General features: G+C 48.1%; 22 non-coding genes across 22 annotated transcripts; all 22 read left to right on the top strand.

The window, feature by feature from the left end:
- The first annotated feature begins 326 nt into the window (after positions 1-326).
- trnac-gca (transfer RNA cysteine (anticodon GCA)) lies at positions 327-398 on the top strand. Its single transcript has one exon. It is a non-coding gene; the product is annotated as a tRNA-Cys (tRNA).
- A 467-nt stretch (positions 399-865) lies between these two features.
- trnac-gca (transfer RNA cysteine (anticodon GCA)) lies at positions 866-937 on the top strand. The gene has a single exon. It is a non-coding gene; the product is annotated as a tRNA-Cys (tRNA).
- Positions 938-1404: 467 nt separating this feature from the next.
- trnac-gca (transfer RNA cysteine (anticodon GCA)) lies at positions 1405-1476 on the top strand. Its single transcript has one exon. It is a non-coding gene; the product is annotated as a tRNA-Cys (tRNA).
- Positions 1477-2459: 983 nt separating this feature from the next.
- trnac-gca (transfer RNA cysteine (anticodon GCA)) lies at positions 2460-2531 on the top strand. The gene has a single exon. It is a non-coding gene; the product is annotated as a tRNA-Cys (tRNA).
- Positions 2532-2998: 467 nt separating this feature from the next.
- On the top strand, positions 2999-3070 carry trnac-gca (transfer RNA cysteine (anticodon GCA)). The gene has a single exon. It is a non-coding gene; the product is annotated as a tRNA-Cys (tRNA).
- Positions 3071-4590: 1520 nt separating this feature from the next.
- On the top strand, positions 4591-4662 carry trnac-gca (transfer RNA cysteine (anticodon GCA)). The gene has a single exon. It is a non-coding gene; the product is annotated as a tRNA-Cys (tRNA).
- A 994-nt stretch (positions 4663-5656) lies between these two features.
- trnac-gca (transfer RNA cysteine (anticodon GCA)) lies at positions 5657-5728 on the top strand. The gene has a single exon. It is a non-coding gene; the product is annotated as a tRNA-Cys (tRNA).
- A 467-nt stretch (positions 5729-6195) lies between these two features.
- On the top strand, positions 6196-6267 carry trnac-gca (transfer RNA cysteine (anticodon GCA)). The gene has a single exon. It is a non-coding gene; the product is annotated as a tRNA-Cys (tRNA).
- A 1520-nt stretch (positions 6268-7787) lies between these two features.
- Positions 7788-7859, top strand: trnac-gca (transfer RNA cysteine (anticodon GCA)). Its single transcript has one exon. It is a non-coding gene; the product is annotated as a tRNA-Cys (tRNA).
- Positions 7860-8853: 994 nt separating this feature from the next.
- On the top strand, positions 8854-8925 carry trnac-gca (transfer RNA cysteine (anticodon GCA)). Its single transcript has one exon. It is a non-coding gene; the product is annotated as a tRNA-Cys (tRNA).
- A 467-nt stretch (positions 8926-9392) lies between these two features.
- On the top strand, positions 9393-9464 carry trnac-gca (transfer RNA cysteine (anticodon GCA)). The gene has a single exon. It is a non-coding gene; the product is annotated as a tRNA-Cys (tRNA).
- Positions 9465-10984: 1520 nt separating this feature from the next.
- trnac-gca (transfer RNA cysteine (anticodon GCA)) lies at positions 10985-11056 on the top strand. The gene has a single exon. It is a non-coding gene; the product is annotated as a tRNA-Cys (tRNA).
- A 994-nt stretch (positions 11057-12050) lies between these two features.
- On the top strand, positions 12051-12122 carry trnac-gca (transfer RNA cysteine (anticodon GCA)). The gene has a single exon. It is a non-coding gene; the product is annotated as a tRNA-Cys (tRNA).
- Positions 12123-12589: 467 nt separating this feature from the next.
- On the top strand, positions 12590-12661 carry trnac-gca (transfer RNA cysteine (anticodon GCA)). Its single transcript has one exon. It is a non-coding gene; the product is annotated as a tRNA-Cys (tRNA).
- Positions 12662-14181: 1520 nt separating this feature from the next.
- Positions 14182-14253, top strand: trnac-gca (transfer RNA cysteine (anticodon GCA)). The gene has a single exon. It is a non-coding gene; the product is annotated as a tRNA-Cys (tRNA).
- Positions 14254-15247: 994 nt separating this feature from the next.
- trnac-gca (transfer RNA cysteine (anticodon GCA)) lies at positions 15248-15319 on the top strand. Its single transcript has one exon. It is a non-coding gene; the product is annotated as a tRNA-Cys (tRNA).
- A 1519-nt stretch (positions 15320-16838) lies between these two features.
- Positions 16839-16910, top strand: trnac-gca (transfer RNA cysteine (anticodon GCA)). The gene has a single exon. It is a non-coding gene; the product is annotated as a tRNA-Cys (tRNA).
- Positions 16911-17904: 994 nt separating this feature from the next.
- trnac-gca (transfer RNA cysteine (anticodon GCA)) lies at positions 17905-17976 on the top strand. The gene has a single exon. It is a non-coding gene; the product is annotated as a tRNA-Cys (tRNA).
- A 467-nt stretch (positions 17977-18443) lies between these two features.
- On the top strand, positions 18444-18515 carry trnac-gca (transfer RNA cysteine (anticodon GCA)). The gene has a single exon. It is a non-coding gene; the product is annotated as a tRNA-Cys (tRNA).
- A 1520-nt stretch (positions 18516-20035) lies between these two features.
- trnac-gca (transfer RNA cysteine (anticodon GCA)) lies at positions 20036-20107 on the top strand. Its single transcript has one exon. It is a non-coding gene; the product is annotated as a tRNA-Cys (tRNA).
- A 994-nt stretch (positions 20108-21101) lies between these two features.
- Positions 21102-21173, top strand: trnac-gca (transfer RNA cysteine (anticodon GCA)). The gene has a single exon. It is a non-coding gene; the product is annotated as a tRNA-Cys (tRNA).
- A 467-nt stretch (positions 21174-21640) lies between these two features.
- trnac-gca (transfer RNA cysteine (anticodon GCA)) lies at positions 21641-21712 on the top strand. The gene has a single exon. It is a non-coding gene; the product is annotated as a tRNA-Cys (tRNA).
- Positions 21713-22735: the final 1023 nt, after the last annotated feature.

The following is a 22735-nucleotide window of genomic DNA, read 5'->3' as shown; positions in this document are numbered from 1 at the left end:
CCGTGTTGCATCGTGAGATGTTGCAAAACATGCACTGCAGCCCCGAAACGAGAGCATGAAAGCGTTGCACGTACATACGGTCAGCGCGGATGCACTCGATGAGTGCATCTGCGCAATATCTTCCGTCCATCTGAACTCTACCACTCAGCCATTTCCATTTCCGATGCAAATGCCATTGAAGTCAGACAGTCATTTTGGAGTTAGGTTCCACATACAAAACATCTGGGCTGCACGTAAACTGTTGAAAGGCACAGACAAAAGAGTTGTTTTCGACAATTGTCACTGTAGTGTGTGGAAAGTATAAACATGCACCGCAGTTTTCCATTGGGGGTATAGCTCAGTGGTAGAGCATTTGACTGCAGATCAAGAGGTCCCCAGTTCAAATCTGGGTGCCCCCTTTATACAAGCAACTTCCCTGCACTGGAGCGGCTTTTCAAGTAACTGCCGTTGCCCATCCTGCACAGGAAACACTGAAGGAGGGGTGTTTTGCTACCACAGCAAGGTTCCTTCTATGATGAACACCTCAAAGACTCAAAGATCCGTGGTGCATCGTGAGATGTTGCAAAACATGCACTGCAGCCCCGAAACGAGAGCATGAAAGCGTTGCACGTACATACGGTCAGCGCGGATGCACTCTCTGAGTGCATCTGCGCAATATCTTCCGTCCATCTGAACTCTACCACTCAGCCATTTCCATTTCCGATGCAAATGCCATTGAAGTCAGACAGTCATTTTGGAGTTAGGTTCCACATACAAAACATCTGTGCTGCACGTAAACTGATGAAAGGCACAGACAAAAGAGTTGTTTTCGACAATTGTCACTGTAGTGTGTGGAAAGTATAAACATGCACCGCAGTTTTCCATTGGGGGTATAGCTCAGTGGTAGAGCATTTGACTGCAGATCAAGAGGTCCCCAGTTCAAATCTGGGTGCCCCCTTTATACAAGCAACTTCCCGGCACTGGAGCGGCTTTTCAAGTAACTGCCGTTGCCCATCCTGCACAGGAAACACTGAAGGAGGGGTGTTTTGCTACCACAGCAAGGTTCCTTCTATGATGAACACTTCAAAGACACAAAGATCCGTGTTGCATCGTGAGATGTTGCAAAACATGCACTGCAGCCCCGAAACGAGAGCATGAAAGCGTTGCACGTACATACGGTCAGCGCGGATGCACTCGATGAGTGCATCTGCGCAATATCTTCCGTCCATCTGAACTCTACCACTCAGCCATTTCCAGTTCCGATGCAAATGCCATTGAAGTCAGACAGTCATTTTGGAGTTAGGTTCCACATACAAAACATCTGTGCTGCACGTAAACTGTTGAAAGGCACAGACAACAGAGTTGTTTCAGACAATTGTCACTGTAGTATGTGGAAAGTGTAAACATGCACCGCAGTTTTCCGTTGGGGGTATAGCTCAGTGGTAGAGCATTTGACTGCAGATCAAGAGGTCCCCAGTTCAAATCTGGGTGCCCCCTTTATACAAGCAACTTCCCTGCACTGGAGCGGCTTTTCAAGTAACTGCCGTTGCCCATCCTGCACAGGAAACACTGAAGGAGGGGTGTTTTGCTACCACAGCAAGGTTCCTTCTTTGATGAACACCTCAAAGACACGAAGATCCGTGTTGCATCGTGAGATGTTGCAAAACATGCACTGCAGCGCCGAAACGAGAGCATGAAAGCATTGCACGTACATACGGTCAGCGCCGAGGTCATCGGAGCAATATCTTCCGTCCATCTGGACTCTACCACTCAGCCATTTCCATTTCCGATGCAAATGCCATTGAAGTCAGACAGTCATTTTGGAGTTAGGTTCCACATACAAAACATCTGTGCTGCACGTAAACTGTTGAAAGGCGCAGACAAGAGAGTTGTTTTAGACAATTGTCACTGTAGTATGTGGAAAGTGTAAACATGCACCGCAGTTTTCTGTTGGGGGTATAGCTCAGTGGTAGAGCATTTTACTGCAGATCAAGAGGTCCCCAGTTCAAATCTGGGTGCCCCCTTCATAGAAGCAACTTCCCGGCACTGGAGCGGCTTTTCAAGTAACTGCCGTTGCCCATCCTGCACAGGAAACACTGAAGGAGGGGTGTTTTGCTACCACAGCAAGGTTCCTTCTATGATGAACACCTCAAAGACACAAAGATCCGTGTTGCATCGTGAGATGTTGCAAAACATGCACTGCAGCCCCGAAACGAGAGCATGAAAGCGTTGCACGTACATACGGTCAGCGCGGATGCACTCGATGAGTGCATCTGCGCAATATCTTCCGTCCATCACTCAGCCATTTCCATTTCCGATGCAAATGCCATTGAAGTCAGACAGTCATTTTGGAGTTAGGTTCCACATACAAAACATCTGTACTGCACGTAAAATGTTGAAAGGCGCAGACAAGAGAGTTGTTTTAGACAATTGTCACTGTAATATGTGGAAAGTGTAAACATGCACCGCAGTTTCCCGGTGGGGGTATAGCTCAGTGGTAGAGCATTTGACTGCAGATCAAGAAGTCCCCAGTTCAAATCTGGGTGCCCCCTTTATACAAGCAACTTCCCGGCACTGGAGCGGCTTTTCAAGTAACTGCCGTTGCCCCTCCTGCACAGGAAACACTGAAGGAGGGGTGTTTTGCTACCACAGCAAGGTTCCTTCTACGATGAACACCTCAAAGACACGAAGATCCGTGTTGCATCGTGAGATGTTGCAAAACATGCACTGCAGCGCTGAAACGAGAGCATGAAAGCATCGCACGTGCATATGGTCAGCGCGGATGCACTCGATGAGTGCATCTGCGCAATATCTTCCGTCCATCTGAACTCTACCACTCAGCCATTTCCATTTCCGATGCAAATGCCATTGAAGTCAGACAGTCATTTTGGAGTTAGGTTCCACATACAAAACATCTGTGCTGCACGTAAACTGTTGAAAGGCACAGACAAAAGAGTTGTTTTCGACAATTGTCACTGTAGTGTGTGGAAAGTATAAACATGCACCGCAGTTTTCCGTTGGGGGTATAGCTCAGTGGTAGAGCATTTGACTGCAGATCAAGAGGTCCCCAGTTCAAATCTGGGTGCCCCCTTTTCCAAGCAACTTCCCGACACTGGAGCGGCTTTTCAAGTCACTGCCGTTGCCCCTCCTGCACAGGAAACACTGAAGGAGGGGTGTTTTGCTACCACAGCAAGGTTCCTTCTACGATGAACACCTCAAAGACGCGAAGATCCGTGTTGCATCGTGAGATGTTGCAAAACATGCACTGCATCGCAGAAACGAGAGCATGAAAGCGTTGCACGTGCATACGGTCAGCGCGGATGCACTCTATGAGTGCATCTGCGCAATATCTTCCGTCCATCTGAACTCTACCACTCAGCCATTTCCATTTCCGATGCAAATGCCATTGAAGTCAGACAGTCATTTTGGAGTTAGGTTCCACATACAAAACATCTGTGCTGCACGTAAACTGATGAAAGGCGCAGACAAGAGAGTTGTTTTAGACAATTGTCATTGTAGTATGTGGAAAGTGTAAACATGCACCGCCCTTTTCTCGTGGGAGTCTAGCTCAGTGGTAGAGCATTTGACTGCAGATCCAGAGGTCCCCAGTTCAAATCTGGGTGCCCCCTTTATACAAGCAACTTCCCTGCACTGGAGCGGCTTTTCAAGTAACTGCCGTTGCCCATCCTGCACAGGAAACACTGAAGGAGGGGTGTTTTGCTACCACAGCAAGGTTCCTTCTTTGATGAACACCTCAAAGACACGAAGATCCGTGTTGCATCGTGAGATGTTGCAAAACATGCACTGCAGCGCCGAAACGAGAGCATGAAAGCATTGCACGTGCATACGGTCAGCGCCGAGGTCATCGGAGCAATATCTTCCGTCCATCTGGACTCTACCACTCAGCCATTTCCATTTCCGATGCAAATGCCATTGAAGTCAGACAGTCATTTTGGAGTTAGGTTCCACATACAAAACATCTGTGCTGCACGTAAACTGTTGAAAGGCGCAGACAAGAGAGTTGTTTTAGACAATTGTCACTGTAGTATGTGGAAAGTGTAAACATGCACCGCAGTTTTCTGTTGGGGGTATAGCTCAGTGGTAGAGCATTTTACTGCAGATCAAGAGGTCCCCAGTTCAAATCTGGGTGCCCCCTTCATAGAAGCAACTTCCCGGCACTGGAGCGGCTTTTCAAGTAACTGCCGTTGCCCATCCTGCACAGGAAACACTGAAGGAGGGGTGTTTTGCTACCACAGCAAGGTTCCTTCTACGATGAACACCTCAAAGACACAAAGATCCGTGTTGCATCGTGAGATGTTGCAAAACATGCACTGCAGCGCCGAAACGAGAGCATGAAAGCATTGCACGTGCATACGGTCAGCGCCGAGGTCATCGGAGCAATATCTTCCGTCCATCTGGACTCTACCACTCAGCCATTTCCATTTCCTATGCAAATGCCATTGAAGTCAGACAGTCATTTTGGAGTTAGGTTCCACATACAAAACATCTGTACTGCACGTAAACTGTTGAAAGGCACAGACAACAGAGTTGTTTCAGACAATTGTCACTGTAGTATGTGGAAAGTGTAAACATGCACCGCAGTTTTCCGTTGGGGGTATAGCTCAGTGGTAGAGCATTTGACTGCAGATCAAGAGGTCCCCAGTTCAAATCTGGGTGCCCCCTTTATACAAGCAACTTCCCTGCACTGGAGCGGCTTTTCAAGTAACTGCCGTTGCCCATCCTGCACAGGAAACACTGAAGGAGGGGTGTTTTGCTACCACATCAAGGTTCCTTCTTTGATGAACACCTCAAAGACACGAAGATCCGTGTTGCATCGTGAGATGTTGCAAAACATGCACTGCAGCGCCGAAACGAGAGCATGAAAGCATTGCACGTGCATACGGTCAGCGCCGAGGTCATCGGAGCAATATCTTCCGTCCATCTGGACTCTACCACTCAGCCATTTCCATTTCCGATGCAAATGCCATTGAAGTCAGACAGTCATTTTGGAGTTAGGTTCCACATACAAAACATCTGTGCTGCACGTAAACTGTTGTAAGGCACAGACAAGAGAGTTGTTTTAGACAATTGTCACTGTAATATGTGGAAAGTGTAAACATGCACAGCAGTTTCCCGGTGGGGGTATAGCTCAGTGGTCGAGCATTTGACTGCAGATCAAGAGGTCCCCAGTTCAAATCGGGGAGCCCCCTTTATACAAGCAACTTCCCGGCACTGGAGCGGCTTTTCAAGTAACTGCCGTTGCTCCTCCTGCACAGGAAACACTGAAGGAGGGGTGTTTTGCTACCACAGCAAGGTTCCTTCTACGATGAACACCTCAAAGACACGAAGATCCGTGTTGCATCGTGAGATGTTGCAAAACATGCACTGCAGCGCTGAAACGAGAGCATGAAAGCATCGCACGTGCATATGGTCAGCGCGGATGCACTCGATGAGTGCATCTGCGCAATATCTTCCGTCCATCTGAACTCTACCACTCAGCCATTTCCATTTCCGATGCAAATGCCATTGAAGTCAGACAGTCATTTTGGAGTTAGGTTCCACATACAAAACATCTGTGCTGCACGTAAACTGTTGAAAGGCACAGACAAAAGAGTTGTTTTCGACAATTGTCACTGTAGTGTGTGGAAAGTATAAACATGCACCGCAGTTTTCCATTGGGGGTATAGCTCAGTGGTAGAGCATTTGACTGCAGATCAAGAGGTCCCCAGTTCAAATCTGGGTGCCCCCTTTATACAAGCAACTTCCCTGCACTGGAGCGGCTTTTCAAGTAACTGCCGTTGCCCATCCTGCACAGGAAACACTGAAGGAGGGGTGTTTTGCTACCACAGCAAGGTTCCTTCTATGATGAACACCTCAAAGACTCAAAGATCCGTGGTGCATCGTGAGATGTTGCAAAACATGCACTGCAGCCCCGAAACGAGAGCATGAAAGCGTTGCACGTACATACGGTCAGCGCGGATGCACTCTATGAGTGCATCTGCGCAATATCTTCCGTCCATCTGAACTCTACCACTCAGCCATTTCCAGTTCCGATGCAAATGCCATTGAAGTCAGACAGTCATTTTGGAGTTAGGTTCCACATACAAAACATCTGTGCTGCACGTAAACTGTTGAAAGGCACAGACAAAAGAGTTGTTTTCGACAATTGTCACTGTAGTGTGTGGAAAGTATAAACATGCACCGCAGTTTTCCGTTGGGGGTATAGCTCAGTGGTAGAGCATTTGACTGCAGATCAAGAGGTCCCCAGTTCAAATCTGGGTGCCCCCTTTTCCAAGCAACTTCCCGGCACTGGAGCGGCTTTTCAAGTAACTGCCGTTGCCCCTCCTGCACAGGAAACACTGAAGGAGGGGTGTTTTGCTACCACAGCAAGGTTCCTTCTACGATGAACACCTCAAAGTCACGAAGATCCGTGTTGCATCGTGAGATGTTGCAAAACATGCACTGCATCGCAGAAACGAGAGCATGAAAGCGTTGCACGTGCATACGGTCAGCGCGGATGCACTCTATGAGTGCATCTGCGCAATATCTTCCGTCCATCTGAACTCTACCACTCAGCCATTTCCATTTCCGATGCAAATGCCATTGAAGTCAGACAGTCATTTTGGAGTTAGGTTCCACATACAAAACATCTGTGCTGCACGTAAACTGATGAAAGGCGCAGACAAGAGAGTTGTTTTAGACAATTGTCATTGTAGTATGTGGAAAGTGTAAACATGCACCGCCCTTTTCTCGTGGGAGTCTAGCTCAGTGGTAGAGCATTTGACTGCAGATCCAGAGGTCCCCAGTTCAAATCTGGGTGCCCCCTTTATACAAGCAACTTCCCTGCACTGGAGCGGCTTTTCAAGTAACTGCCGTTGCCCATCCTGCACAGGAAACACTGAAGGAGGGGTGTTTTGCTACCACAGCAAGGTTCCTTCTTTGATGAACACCTCAAAGACACGAAGATCCGTGTTGCATCGTGAGATGTTGCAAAACATGCACTGCAGCGCCGAAACGAGAGCATGAAAGCATTGCACGTGCATACGGTCAGCGCCGAGGTCATCGGAGCAATATCTTCCGTCCATCTGGACTCTACCACTCAGCCATTTCCATTTCCGATGCAAATGCCATTGAAGTCAGACAGTCATTTTGGAGTTAGGTTCCACATACAAAACATCTGTGCTGCACGTAAACTGTTGAAAGGCGCAGACAAGAGAGTTGTTTTAGACAATTGTCACTGTAGTATGTGGAAAGTGTAAACATGCACCGCAGTTTTCTGTTGGGGGTATAGCTCAGTGGTAGAGCATTTTACTGCAGATCAAGAGGTCCCCAGTTCAAATCTGGGTGCCCCCTTCATAGAAGCAACTTCCCGGCACTGGAGCGGCTTTTCAAGTAACTGCCGTTGCCCATCCTGCACAGGAAACACTGAAGGAGGGGTGTTTTGCTACCACAGCAAGGTTCCTTCTACGATGAACACCTCAAAGACACAAAGATCCGTGTTGCATCGTGAGATGTTGCAAAACATGCACTGCAGCGCCGAAACGAGAGCATGAAAGCATTGCACGTGCATACGGTCAGCGCCGAGGTCATCGGAGCAATATCTTCCGTCCATCTGGACTCTACCACTCAGCCATTTCCATTTCCTATGCAAATGCCATTGAAGTCAGACAGTCATTTTGGAGTTAGGTTCCACATACAAAACATCTGTACTGCACGTAAACTGTTGAAAGGCACAGACAACAGAGTTGTTTCAGACAATTGTCACTGTAGTATGTGGAAAGTGTAAACATGCACCGCAGTTTTCCGTTGGGGGTATAGCTCAGTGGTAGAGCATTTGACTGCAGATCAAGAGGTCCCCAGTTCAAATCTGGGTGCCCCCTTTATACAAGCAACTTCCCTGCACTGGAGCGGCTTTTCAAGTAACTGCCGTTGCCCATCCTGCACAGGAAACACTGAAGGAGGGGTGTTTTGCTACCACATCAAGGTTCCTTCTTTGATGAACACCTCAAAGACACGAAGATCCGTGTTGCATCGTGAGATGTTGCAAAACATGCACTGCAGCGCCGAAACGAGAGCATGAAAGCATTGCACGTGCATACGGTCAGCGCCGAGGTCATCGGAGCAATATCTTCCGTCCATCTGGACTCTACCACTCAGCCATTTCCATTTCCGATGCAAATGCCATTGAAGTCAGACAGTCATTTTGGAGTTAGGTTCCACATACAAAACATCTGTGCTGCACGTAAACTGTTGAAAGGCGCAGACAAGAGAGTTGTTTTAGACAATTGTCACTGTAGTATGTGGAAAGTGTAAACATGCACCGCAGTTTTCTGTTGGGGGTATAGCTCAGTGGTAGAGCATTTTACTGCAGATCAAGAGGTCCCCAGTTCAAATCTGGGTGCCCCCTTCATAGAAGCAACTTCCCGGCACTGGAGCGGCTTTTCAAGTAACTGCCGTTGCCCATCCTGCACAGGAAACACTGAAGGAGGGGTGTTTTGCTACCACAGCAAGGTTCCTTCTATGATGAACACCTCAAAGACACAAAGATCCGTGTTGCATCGTGAGATGTTGCAAAACATGCACTGCAGCCCCGAAACGAGAGCATGAAAGCGTTGCACGTACATACGGTCAGCGCGGATGCACTCGATGAGTGCATCTGCGCAATATCTTCCGTCCATCTGAACTCTACCACTCAGCCATTTCCATTTCCGATGCAAATGCCATTGAAGTCAGACAGTCATTTTGGAGTTAGGTTCCACATACAAAACATCTGGGCTGCACGTAAACTGTTGAAAGGCACAGACAAAAGAGTTGTTTTCGACAATTGTCACTGTAGTGTGTGGAAAGTATAAACATGCACCGCAGTTTTCCATTGGGGGTATAGCTCAGTGGTAGAGCATTTGACTGCAGATCAAGAGGTCCCCAGTTCAAATCTGGGTGCCCCCTTTATACAAGCAACTTCCCTGCACTGGAGCGGCTTTTCAAGTAACTGCCGTTGCCCATCCTGCACAGGAAACACTGAAGGAGGGGTGTTTTGCTACCACAGCAAGGTTCCTTCTATGATGAACACCTCAAAGACTCAAAGATCCGTGGTGCATCGTGAGATGTTGCAAAACATGCACTGCAGCCCCGAAACGAGAGCATGAAAGCGTTGCACGTACATACGGTCAGCGCGGATGCACTCTATGAGTGCATCTGCGCAATATCTTCCGTCCATCTGAACTCTACCACTCAGCCATTTCCAGTTCCGATGCAAATGCCATTGAAGTCAGACAGTCATTTTGGAGTTAGGTTCCACATACAAAACATCTGTGCTGCACGTAAACTGTTGAAAGGCACAGACAAAAGAGTTGTTTTCGACAATTGTCACTGTAGTGTGTGGAAAGTATAAACATGCACCGCAGTTTTCCGTTGGGGGTATAGCTCAGTGGTAGAGCATTTGACTGCAGATCAAGAGGTCCCCAGTTCAAATCTGGGTGCCCCCTTTTCCAAGCAACTTCCCGGCACTGGAGCGGCTTTTCAAGTAACTGCCGTTGCCCCTCCTGCACAGGAAACACTGAAGGAGGGGTGTTTTGCTACCACAGCAAGGTTCCTTCTACGATGAACACCTCAAAGTCACGAAGATCCGTGTTGCATCGTGAGATGTTGCAAAACATGCACTGCATCGCAGAAACGAGAGCATGAAAGCGTTGCACGTGCATACGGTCAGCGCGGATGCACTCTATGAGTGCATCTGCGCAATATCTTCCGTCCATCTGAACTCTACCACTCAGCCATTTCCATTTCCGATGCAAATGCCATTGAAGTCAGACAGTCATTTTGGAGTTAGGTTCCACATACAAAACATCTGTGCTGCACGTAAACTGATGAAAGGCGCAGACAAGAGAGTTGTTTTAGACAATTGTCATTGTAGTATGTGGAAAGTGTAAACATGCACCGCCCTTTTCTCGTGGGAGTCTAGCTCAGTGGTAGAGCATTTGACTGCAGATCCAGAGGTCCCCAGTTCAAATCTGGGTGCCCCCTTTATACAAGCAACTTCCCTGCACTGGAGCGGCTTTTCAAGTAACTGCCGTTGCCCATCCTGCACAGGAAACACTGAAGGAGGGGTGTTTTGCTACCACAGCAAGGTTCCTTCTTTGATGAACACCTCAAAGACACGAAGATCCGTGTTGCATCGTGAGATGTTGCAAAACATGCACTGCAGCGCCGAAACGAGAGCATGAAAGCATTGCACGTGCATACGGTCAGCGCCGAGGTCATCGGAGCAATATCTTCCGTCCATCTGGACTCTACCACTCAGCCATTTCCATTTCCGATGCAAATGCCATTGAAGTCAGACAGTCATTTTGGAGTTAGGTTCCACATACAAAACATCTGTGCTGCACGTAAACTGTTGAAAGGCGCAGACAAGAGAGTTGTTTTAGACAATTGTCACTGTAGTATGTGGAAAGTGTAAACATGCACCGCAGTTTTCTGTTGGGGGTATAGCTCAGTGGTAGAGCATTTTACTGCAGATCAAGAGGTCCCCAGTTCAAATCTGGGTGCCCCCTTCATAGAAGCAACTTCCCGGCACTGGAGCGGCTTTTCAAGTAACTGCCGTTGCCCATCCTGCACAGGAAACACTGAAGGAGGGGTGTTTTGCTACCACAGCAAGGTTCCTTCTACGATGAACACCTCAAAGACACAAAGATCCGTGTTGCATCGTGAGATGTTGCAAAACATGCACTGCAGCGCCGAAACGAGAGCATGAAAGCATTGCACGTGCATACGGTCAGCGCCGAGGTCATCGGAGCAATATCTTCCGTCCATCTGGACTCTACCACTCAGCCATTTCCATTTCCTATGCAAATGCCATTGAAGTCAGACAGTCATTTTGGAGTTAGGTTCCACATACAAAACATCTGTACTGCACGTAAACTGTTGAAAGGCACAGACAACAGAGTTGTTTCAGACAATTGTCACTGTAGTATGTGGAAAGTGTAAACATGCACCGCAGTCTTCCGTTGGGGGTATAGCTCAGTGGTAGAGCATTTGACTGCAGATCAAGAGGTCCCCAGTTCAAATCTGGGTGCCCCCTTTATACAAGCAACTTCCCTGCACTGGAGCGGCTTTTCAAGTAACTGCCGTTGCCCATCCTGCACAGGAAACACTGAAGGAGGGGTGTTTTGCTACCACATCAAGGTTCCTTCTTTGATGAACACCTCAAAGACACGAAGATCCGTGTTGCATCGTGAGATGTTGCAAAACATGCACTGCAGCGCCGAAACGAGAGCATGAAAGCATTGCACGTGCATACGGTCAGCGCCGAGGTCATCGGAGCAATATCTTCCGTCCATCTGGACTCTACCACTCAGCCATTTCCATTTCCGATGCAAATGCCATTGAAGTCAGACAGTCATTTTGGAGTTAGGTTCCACATACAAAACATCTGTGCTGCACGTAAACTGTTGAAAGGCGCAGACAAGAGAGTTGTTTTAGACAATTGTCACTGTAGTATGTGGAAAGTGTAAACATGCACCGCAGTTTTCTGTTGGGGGTATAGCTCAGTGGTAGAGCATTTTACTGCAGATCAAGAGGTCCCCAGTTCAAATCTGGGTGCCCCCTTCATAGAAGCAACTTCCCGGCACTGGAGCGGCTTTTCAAGTAACTGCCGTTGCCCATCCTGCACAGGAAACACTGAAGGAGGGGTGTTTTGCTACCACAGCAAGGTTCCTTCTATGATGAACACCTCAAAGACACAAAGATCCGTGTTGCATCGTGAGATGTTGCAAAACATGCACTGCAGCCCCGAAACGAGAGCATGAAAGCGTTGCACGTACATACGGTCAGCGCGGATGCACTCGATGAGTGCATCTGCGCAATATCTTCCGTCCATCTGAACTCTACCACTCAGCCATTTCCATTTCCGATGCAAATGCCATTGAAGTCAGACAGTCATTTTGGAGTTAGGTTCCACATACAAAACATCTGGGCTGCACGTAAACTGTTGAAAGGCACAGACAAAAGAGTTGTTTTCGACAATTGTCACTGTAGTGTGTGGAAAGTATAAACATGCACCGCAGTTTTCCATTGGGGGTATAGCTCAGTGGTAGAGCATTTGACTGCAGATCAAGAGGTCCCCAGTTCAAATCTGGGTGCCCCCTTTATACAAGCAACTTCCCTGCACTGGAGCGGCTTTTCAAGTAACTGCCGTTGCCCATCCTGCACAGGAAACACTGAAGGAGGGGTGTTTTGCTACCACAGCAAGGTTCCTTCTATGATGAACACCTCAAAGACTCAAAGATCCGTGGTGCATCGTGAGATGTTGCAAAACATGCACTGCAGCCCCGAAACGAGAGCATGAAAGCGTTGCACGTACATACGGTCAGCGCGGATGCACTCTATGAGTGCATCTGCGCAATATCTTCCGTCCATCTGAACTCTACCACTCAGCCATTTCCAGTTCCGATGCAAATGCCATTGAAGTCAGACAGTCATTTTGGAGTTAGGTTCCACATACAAAACATCTGTGCTGCACGTAAACTGTTGAAAGGCACAGACAAAAGAGTTGTTTTCGACAATTGTCACTGTAGTGTGTGGAAAGTATAAACATGCACCGCAGTTTTCCGTTGGGGGTATAGCTCAGTGGTAGAGCATTTGACTGCAGATCAAGAGGTCCCCAGTTCAAATCTGGGTGCCCCCTTTTCCAAGCAACTTCCCGGCACTGGAGCGGCTTTTCAAGTAACTGCCGTTGCCCCTCCTGCACAGGAAACACTGAAGGAGGGGTGTTTTGCTACCACAGCAAGGTTCCTTCTACGATGAACACCTCAAAGTCACGAAGATCCGTGTTGCATCGTGAGATGTTGCAAAACATGCACTGCATCGCAGAAACGAGAGCATGAAAGCGTTGCACGTGCATACGGTCAGCGCGGATGCACTCTATGAGTGCATCTGCGCAATATCTTCCGTCCATCTGAACTCTACCACTCAGCCATTTCCATTTCCGATGCAAATGCCATTGAAGTCAGACAGTCATTTTGGAGTTAGGTTCCACATACAAAACATCTGTGCTGCACGTAAACTGATGAAAGGCGCAGACAAGAGAGTTGTTTTAGACAATTGTCATTGTAGTATGTGGAAAGTGTAAACATGCACCGCCCTTTTCTCGTGGGAGTCTAGCTCAGTGGTAGAGCATTTGACTGCAGATCCAGAGGTCCCCAGTTCAAATCTGGGTGCCCCCTTTATACAAGCAACTTCCCTGCACTGGAGCGGCTTTTCAAGTAACTGCCGTTGCCCATCCTGCACAGGAAACACTGAAGGAGGGGTGTTTTGCTACCACAGCAAGGTTCCTTCTTTGATGAACACCTCAAAGACACGAAGATCCGTGTTGCATCGTGAGATGTTGCAAAACATGCACTGCAGCGCCGAAACGAGAGCATGAAAGCATTGCACGTGCATACGGTCAGCGCCGAGGTCATCGGAGCAATATCTTCCGTCCATCTGGACTCTACCACTCAGCCATTTCCATTTCCGATGCAAATGCCATTGAAGTCAGACAGTCATTTTGGAGTTAGGTTCCACATACAAAACATCTGTGCTGCACGTAAACTGTTGAAAGGCGCAGACAAGAGAGTTGTTTTAGACAATTGTCACTGTAGTATGTGGAAAGTGTAAACATGCACCGCAGTTTTCTGTTGGGGGTATAGCTCAGTGGTAGAGCATTTTACTGCAGATCAAGAGGTCCCCAGTTCAAATCTGGGTGCCCCCTTCATAGAAGCAACTTCCCGGCACTGGAGCGGCTTTTCAAGTAACTGCCGTTGCCCATCCTGCACAGGAAACACTGAAGGAGGGGTGTTTTGCTACCACAGCAAGGTTCCTTCTACGATGAACACCTCAAAGACACAAAGATCCGTGTTGCATCGTGAGATGTTGCAAAACATGCACTGCAGCGCCGAAACGAGAGCATGAAAGCATTGCACGTGCATACGGTCAGCGCCGAGGTCATCGGAGCAATATCTTCCGTCCATCTGGACTCTACCACTCAGCCATTTCCATTTCCTATGCAAATGCCATTGAAGTCAGACAGTCATTTTGGAGTTAGGTTCCACATACAAAACATCTGTACTGCACGTAAACTGTTGAAAGGCACAGACAACAGAGTTGTTTCAGACAATTGTCACTGTAGTATGTGGAAAGTGTAAACATGCACCGCAGTTTTCCGTTGGGGGTATAGCTCAGTGGTAGAGCATTTGACTGCAGATCAAGAGGTCCCCAGTTCAAATCTGGGTGCCCCCTTTATACAAGCAACTTCCCTGCACTGGAGCGGCTTTTCAAGTAACTGCCGTTGCCCATCCTGCACAGGAAACACTGAAGGAGGGGTGTTTTGCTACCACATCAAGGTTCCTTCTTTGATGAACACCTCAAAGACACGAAGATCCGTGTTGCATCGTGAGATGTTGCAAAACATGCACTGCAGCGCCGAAACGAGAGCATGAAAGCATTGCACGTGCATACGGTCAGCGCCGAGGTCATCGGAGCAATATCTTCCGTCCATCTGGACTCTACCACTCAGCCATTTCCATTTCCGATGCAAATGCCATTGAAGTCAGACAGTCATTTTGGAGTTAGGTTCCACATACAAAACATCTGTGCTGCACGTAAACTGTTGTAAGGCACAGACAAGAGAGTTGTTTTAGACAATTGTCACTGTAATATGTGGAAAGTGTAAACATGCACAGCAGTTTCCCGGTGGGGGTATAGCTCAGTGGTCGAGCATTTGACTGCAGATCAAGAGGTCCCCAGTTCAAATCGGGGAGCCCCCTTTATACAAGCAACTTCCCGGCACTGGAGCGGCTTTTCAAGTAACTGCCGTTGCTCCTCCTGCACAGGAAACACTGAAGGAGGGGTGTTTTGCTACCACAGCAAGGTTCCTTCTACGATGAACACCTCAACGACACGAAGATCCGTGTTGCATCGTGAGATGTTGCAAAACATGCACTGCAGCCCCGAAACGAGAGCATGAAAGCGTTGCACGTACATACGGTCAGCGCGGATGCACTCTATGAGTGCATCTGCGCAATATCTTCCGTCCATCTGAACTCTACCACTCAGCCATTTCCAGTTCCGATGCAAATGCCATTGAAGTCAGACAGTCATTTTGGAGTTAGGTTCCACATACAAAACATCTGTGCTGCACGTAAACTGTTGAAAGGCACAGACAAAAGAGTTGTTTTCGACAATTGTCACTGTAGTGTGTGGAAAGTATAAACATGCACCGCAGTTTTCCGTTGGGGGTATAGCTCAGTGGTAGAGCATTTGACTGCAGATCAAGAGGTCCCCAGTTCAAATCTGGGTGCCCCCTTTTCCAAGCAACTTCCCGGCACTGGAGCGGCTTTTCAAGTAACTGCCGTTGCCCCTCCTGCACAGGAAACACTGAAGGAGGGGTGTTTTGCTACCACAGCAAGGTTCCTTCTACGATGAACACCTCAAAGTCACGAAGATCCGTGTTGCATCGTGAGATGTTGCAAAACATGCACTGCATCGCAGAAACGAGAGCATGAAAGCGTTGCACGTGCATACGGTCAGCGCGGATGCACTCTATGAGTGCATCTGCGCAATATCTTCCGTCCATCGGACTCTACCACTCAGCCATTTCCATTTCCGATGCAAATGCCATTGAAGTCAGACAGTCATTTTGGAGTTAGGTTCCACATACAAAACATCTGTGCTGCACGTAAACTGATGAAAGGCGCAGACAAGAGAGTTGTTTTAGACAATTGTCATTGTAGTATGTGGAAAGTGTAAACATGCACCGCCCTTTTCTCGTGGGAGTCTAGCTCAGTGGTAGAGCATTTGACTGCAGATCCAGAGGTCCCCAGTTCAAATCTGGGTGCCCCCTTTATACAAGCAACTTCCCTGCACTGGAGCGGCTTTTCAAGTAACTGCCGTTGCCCATCCTGCACAGGAAACACTGAAGGAGGGGTGTTTTGCTACCACAGCAAGGTTCCTTCTTTGATGAACACCTCAAAGACACGAAGATCCGTGTTGCATCGTGAGATGTTGCAAAACATGCACTGCAGCGCCGAAACGAGAGCATGAAAGCATTGCACGTGCATACGGTCAGCGCCGAGGTCATCGGAGCAATATCTTCCGTCCATCTGGACTCTACCACTCAGCCATTTCCATTTCCGATGCAAATGCCATTGAAGTCAGACAGTCATTTTGGAGTTAGGTTCCACATACAAAACATCTGTGCTGCACGTAAACTGTTGAAAGGCGCAGACAAGAGAGTTGTTTTAGACAATTGTCACTGTAGTATGTGGAAAGTGTAAACATGCACCGCAGTTTTCTGTTGGGGGTATAGCTCAGTGGTAGAGCATTTTACTGCAGATCAAGAGGTCCCCAGTTCAAATCTGGGTGCCCCCTTCATAGAAGCAACTTCCCGGCACTGGAGCGGCTTTTCAAGTAACTGCCGTTGCCCATCCTGCACAGGAAACACTGAAGGAGGGGTGTTTTGCTACCACAGCAAGGTTCCTTCTACGATGAACACCTCAAAGACACAAAGATCCGTGTTGCATCGTGAGATGTTGCAAAACATGCACTGCAGCGCCGAAACGAGAGCATGAAAGCATTGCACGTGCATACGGTCAGCGCCGAGGTCATCGGAGCAATATCTTCCGTCCATCTGGACTCTACCACTCAGCCATTTCCATTTCCTATGCAAATGCCATTGAAGTCAGACAGTCATTTTGGAGTTAGGTTCCACATACAAAACATCTGTACTGCACGTAAACTGTTGAAAGGCACAGACAACAGAGTTGTTTCAGACAATTGTCACTGTAGTATGTGGAAAGTGTAAACATGCACCGCAGTTTTCCGTTGGGGGTATAGCTCAGTGGTAGAGCATTTGACTGCAGATCAAGAGGTCCCCAGTTCAAATCTGGGTGCCCCCTTTATACAAGCAACTTCCCTGCACTGGAGCGGCTTTTCAAGTAACTGCCGTTGCCCATCCTGCACAGGAAACACTGAAGGAGGGGTGTTTTGCTACCACATCAAGGTTCCTTCTTTGATGAACACCTCAAAGACACGAAGATCCGTGTTGCATCGTGAGATGTTGCAAAACATGCACTGCAGCGCCGAAACGAGAGCATGAAAGCATTGCACGTGCATACGGTCAGCGCCGAGGTCATCGGAGCAATATCTTCCGTCCATCTGGACTCTACCACTCAGCCATTTCCATTTCCGATGCAAATGCCATTGAAGTCAGACAGTCATTTTGGAGTTAGGTTCCACATACAAAACATCTGTGCTGCACGTAAACTGTTGTAAGGCACAGACAAGAGAGTTGTTTTAGACAATTGTCACTGTAATATGTGGAAAGTGTAAACATGCACAGCAGTTTCCCGGTGGGGGTATAGCTCAGTGGTCGAGCATTTGACTGCAGATCAAGAGGTCCCCAGTTCAAATCGGGGAGCCCCCTTTATACAAGCAACTTCCCGGCACTGGAGCGGCTTTTCAAGTAACTGCCGTTGCTCCTCCTGCACAGGAAACACTGAAGGAGGGGTGTTTTGCTACCACAGCAAGGTTCCTTCTACGATGAACACCTCAAAGACACGAAGATCCGTGTTGCATCGTGAGATGTTGCAAAACATGCACTGCAGCGCTGAAACGAGAGCATGAAAGCATCGCACGTGCATATGGTCAGCGCGGATGCACTCGATGAGTGCATCTGCGCAATATCTTCCGTCCATCTGAACTCTACCACTCAGCCATTTCCATTTCCGATGCAAATGCCATTGAAGTCAGACAGTCATTTTGGAGTTAGGTTCCACATACAAAACATCTGTGCTGCACGTAAACTGTTGAAAGGCACAGACAAAAGAGTTGTTTTCGACAATTGTCACTGTAGTGTGTGGAAAGTATAAACATGCACCGCAGTTTTCCATTGGGGGTATAGCTCAGTGGTAGAGCATTTGACTGCAGATCAAGAGGTCCCCAGTTCAAATCTGGGTGCCCCCTTTATACAAGCAACTTCCCTGCACTGGAGCGGCTTTTCAAGTAACTGCCGTTGCCCATCCTGCACAGGAAACACTGAAGGAGGGGTGTTTTGCTACCACAGCAAGGTTCCTTCTATGATGAACACCTCAAAGACTCAAAGATCCGTGGTGCATCGTGAGATGTTGCAAAACATGCACTGCAGCCCCGAAACGAGAGCATGAAAGCGTTGCACGTACATACGGTCAGCGCGGATGCACTCTATGAGTGCATCTGCGCAATATCTTCCGTCCATCTGAACTCTACCACTCAGCCATTTCCAGTTCCGATGCAAATGCCATTGAAGTCAGACAGTCATTTTGGAGTTAGGTTCCACATACAAAACATCTGTGCTGCACGTAAACTGTTGAAAGGCACAGACAAAAGAGTTGTTTTCGACAATTGTCACTGTAGTGTGTGGAAAGTATAAACATGCACCGCAGTTTTCCGTTGGGGGTATAGCTCAGTGGTAGAGCATTTGACTGCAGATCAAGAGGTCCCCAGTTCAAATCTGGGTGCCCCCTTTTCCAAGCAACTTCCCGGCACTGGAGCGGCTTTTCAAGTAACTGCCGTTGCCCCTCCTGCACAGGAAACACTGAAGGAGGGGTGTTTTGCTACCACAGCAAGGTTCCTTCTACGATGAACACCTCAAAGTCACGAAGATCCGTGTTGCATCGTGAGATGTTGCAAAACATGCACTGCATCGCAGAAACGAGAGCATGAAAGCGTTGCACGTGCATACGGTCAGCGCGGATGCACTCTATGAGTGCATCTGCGCAATATCTTCCGTCCATCTGAACTCTACCACTCAGCCATTTCCATTTCCGATGCAAATGCCATTGAAGTCAGACAGTCATTTTGGAGTTAGGTTCCACATACAAAACATCTGTGCTGCACGTAAACTGATGAAAGGCGCAGACAAGAGAGTTGTTTTAGACAATTGTCATTGTAGTATGTGGAAAGTGTAAACATGCACCGCCCTTTTCTCGTGGGAGTCTAGCTCAGTGGTAGAGCATTTGACTGCAGATCCAGAGGTCCCCAGTTCAAATCTGGGTGCCCCCTTTATACAAGCAACTTCCCTGCACTGGAGCGGCTTTTCAAGTAACTGCCGTTGCCCATCCTGCACAGGAAACACTGAAGGAGGGGTGTTTTGCTACCACAGCAAGGTTCCTTCTTTGATGAACACCTCAAAGACACGAAGATCCGTGTTGCATCGTGAGATGTTGCAAAACATGCACTGCAGCGCCGAAACGAGAGCATGAAAGCATTGCACGTGCATACGGTCAGCGCCGAGGTCATCGGAGCAATATCTTCCGTCCATCTGGACTCTACCACTCAGCCATTTCCATTTCCGATGCAAATGCCATTGAAGTCAGACAGTCATTTTGGAGTTAGGTTCCACATACAAAACATCTGTGCTGCACGTAAACTGTTGAAAGGCGCAGACAAGAGAGTTGTTTTAGACAATTGTCACTGTAGTATGTGGAAAGTGTAAACATGCACCGCAGTTTTCTGTTGGGGGTATAGCTCAGTGGTAGAGCATTTTACTGCAGATCAAGAGGTCCCCAGTTCAAATCTGGGTGCCCCCTTCATAGAAGCAACTTCCCGGCACTGGAGCGGCTTTTCAAGTAACTGCCGTTGCCCATCCTGCACAGGAAACACTGAAGGAGGGGTGTTTTGCTACCACAGCAAGGTTCCTTCTACGATGAACACCTCAAAGACACAAAGATCCGTGTTGCATCGTGAGATGTTGCAAAACATGCACTGCAGCGCCGAAACGAGAGCATGAAAGCATTGCACGTGCATACGGTCAGCGCCGAGGTCATCGGAGCAATATCTTCCGTCCATCTGGACTCTACCACTCAGCCATTTCCATTTCCTATGCAAATGCCATTGAAGTCAGACAGTCATTTTGGAGTTAGGTTCCACATACAAAACATCTGTACTGCACGTAAACTGTTGAAAGGCACAGACAACAGAGTTGTTTCAGACAATTGTCACTGTAGTATGTGGAAAGTGTAAACATGCACCGCAGTCTTCCGTTGGGGGTATAGCTCAGTGGTAGAGCATTTGACTGCAGATCAAGAGGTCCCCAGTTCAAATCTGGGTGCCCCCTTTATACAAGCAACTTCCCTGCACTGGAGCGGCTTTTCAAGTAACTGCCGTTGCCCATCCTGCACAGGAAACACTGAAGGAGGGGTGTTTTGCTACCACATCAAGGTTCCTTCTTTGATGAACACCTCAAAGACACGAAGATCCGTGTTGCATCGTGAGATGTTGCAAAACATGCACTGCAGCGCCGAAACGAGAGCATGAAAGCATTGCACGTGCATACGGTCAGCGCCGAGGTCATCGGAGCAATATCTTCCGTCCATCTGGACTCTACCACTCAGCCATTTCCATTTCCGATGCAAATGCCATTGAAGTCAGACAGTCATTTTGGAGTTAGGTTCCACATACAAAACATCTGTGCTGCACGTAAACTGTTGAAAGGCGCAGACAAGAGAGTTGTTTTAGACAATTGTCACTGTAGTATGTGGAAAGTGTAAACATGCACCGCAGTTTTCTGTTGGGGGTATAGCTCAGTGGTAGAGCATTTTACTGCAGATCAAGAGGTCCCCAGTTCAAATCTGGGTGCCCCCTTCATAGAAGCAACTTCCCGGCACTGGAGCGGCTTTTCAAGTAACTGCCGTTGCCCATCCTGCACAGGAAACACTGAAGGAGGGGTGTTTTGCTACCACAGCAAGGTTCCTTCTATGATGAACACCTCAAAGACACAAAGATCCGTGTTGCATCGTGAGATGTTGCAAAACATGCACTGCAGCCCCGAAACGAGAGCATGAAAGCGTTGCACGTACATACGGTCAGCGCGGATGCACTCGATGAGTGCATCTGCGCAATATCTTCCGTCCATCTGAACTCTACCACTCAGCCATTTCCATTTCCGATGCAAATGCCATTGAAGTCAGACAGTCATTTTGGAGTTAGGTTCCACATACAAAACATCTGGGCTGCACGTAAACTGTTGAAAGGCACAGACAAAAGAGTTGTTTTCGACAATTGTCACTGTAGTGTGTGGAAAGTATAAACATGCACCGCAGTTTTCCATTGGGGGTATAGCTCAGTGGTAGAGCATTTGACTGCAGATCAAGAGGTCCCCAGTTCAAATCTGGGTGCCCCCTTTATACAAGCAACTTCCCTGCACTGGAGCGGCTTTTCAAGTAACTGCCGTTGCCCATCCTGCACAGGAAACACTGAAGGAGGGGTGTTTTGCTACCACAGCAAGGTTCCTTCTATGATGAACACCTCAAAGACTCAAAGATCCGTGGTGCATCGTGAGATGTTGCAAAACATGCACTGCAGCCCCGAAACGAGAGCATGAAAGCGTTGCACGTACATACGGTCAGCGCGGATGCACTCTATGAGTGCATCTGCGCAATATCTTCCGTCCATCTGAACTCTACCACTCAGCCATTTCCAGTTCCGATGCAAATGCCATTGAAGTCAGACAGTCATTTTGGAGTTAGGTTCCACATACAAAACATCTGTGCTGCACGTAAACTGTTGAAAGGCACAGACAAAAGAGTTGTTTTCGACAATTGTCACTGTAGTGTGTGGAAAGTATAAACATGCACCGCAGTTTTCCGTTGGGGGTATAGCTCAGTGGTAGAGCATTTGACTGCAGATCAAGAGGTCCCCAGTTCAAATCTGGGTGCCCCCTTTTCCAAGCAACTTCCCGGCACTGGAGCGGCTTTTCAAGTAACTGCCGTTGCCCCTCCTGCACAGGAAACACTGAAGGAGGGGTGTTTTGCTACCACAGCAAGGTTCCTTCTACGATGAACACCTCAAAGTCACGAAGATCCGTGTTGCATCGTGAGATGTTGCAAAACATGCACTGCATCGCAGAAACGAGAGCATGAAAGCGTTGCACGTGCATACGGTCAGCGCGGATGCACTCTATGAGTGCATCTGCGCAATATCTTCCGTCCATCTGAACTCTACCACTCAGCCATTTCCATTTCCGATGCAAATGCCATTGAAGTCAGACAGTCATTTTGGAGTTAGGTTCCACATACAAAACATCTGTGCTGCACGTAAACTGATGAAAGGCGCAGACAAGAGAGTTGTTTTAGACAATTGTCATTGTAGTATGTGGAAAGTGTAAACATGCACCGCCCTTTTCTCGTGGGAGTCTAGCTCAGTGGTAGAGCATTTGACTGCAGATCCAGAGGTCCCCAGTTCAAATCTGGGTGCCCCCTTTATACAAGCAACTTCCCTGCACTGGAGCGGCTTTTCAAGTAACTGCCGTTGCCCATCCTGCACAGGAAACACTGAAGGAGGGGTGTTTTGCTACCACAGCAAGGTTCCTTCTTTGATGAACACCTCAAAGACACGAAGATCCGTGTTGCATCGTGAGATGTTGCAAAACATGCACTGCAGCGCCGAAACGAGAGCATGAAAGCATTGCACGTGCATACGGTCAGCGCCGAGGTCATCGGAGCAATATCTTCCGTCCATCTGGACTCTACCACTCAGCCATTTCCATTTCCGATGCAAATGCCATTGAAGTCAGACAGTCATTTTGGAGTTAGGTTCCACATACAAAACATCTGTGCTGCACGTAAACTGTTGAAAGGCGCAGACAAGAGAGTTGTTTTAGACAATTGTCACTGTAGTATGTGGAAAGTGTAAACATGCACCGCAGTTTTCTGTTGGGGGTATAGCTCAGTGGTAGAGCATTTTA

This window comes from Chiloscyllium punctatum, chromosome 42, assembly GCF_047496795.1.
Source record: "Chiloscyllium punctatum isolate Juve2018m chromosome 42, sChiPun1.3, whole genome shotgun sequence".
Taxonomy (NCBI): domain Eukaryota; kingdom Metazoa; phylum Chordata; class Chondrichthyes; order Orectolobiformes; family Hemiscylliidae; genus Chiloscyllium; species Chiloscyllium punctatum.
This window is presented reverse-complemented; position numbering and strand designations above follow the sequence as displayed.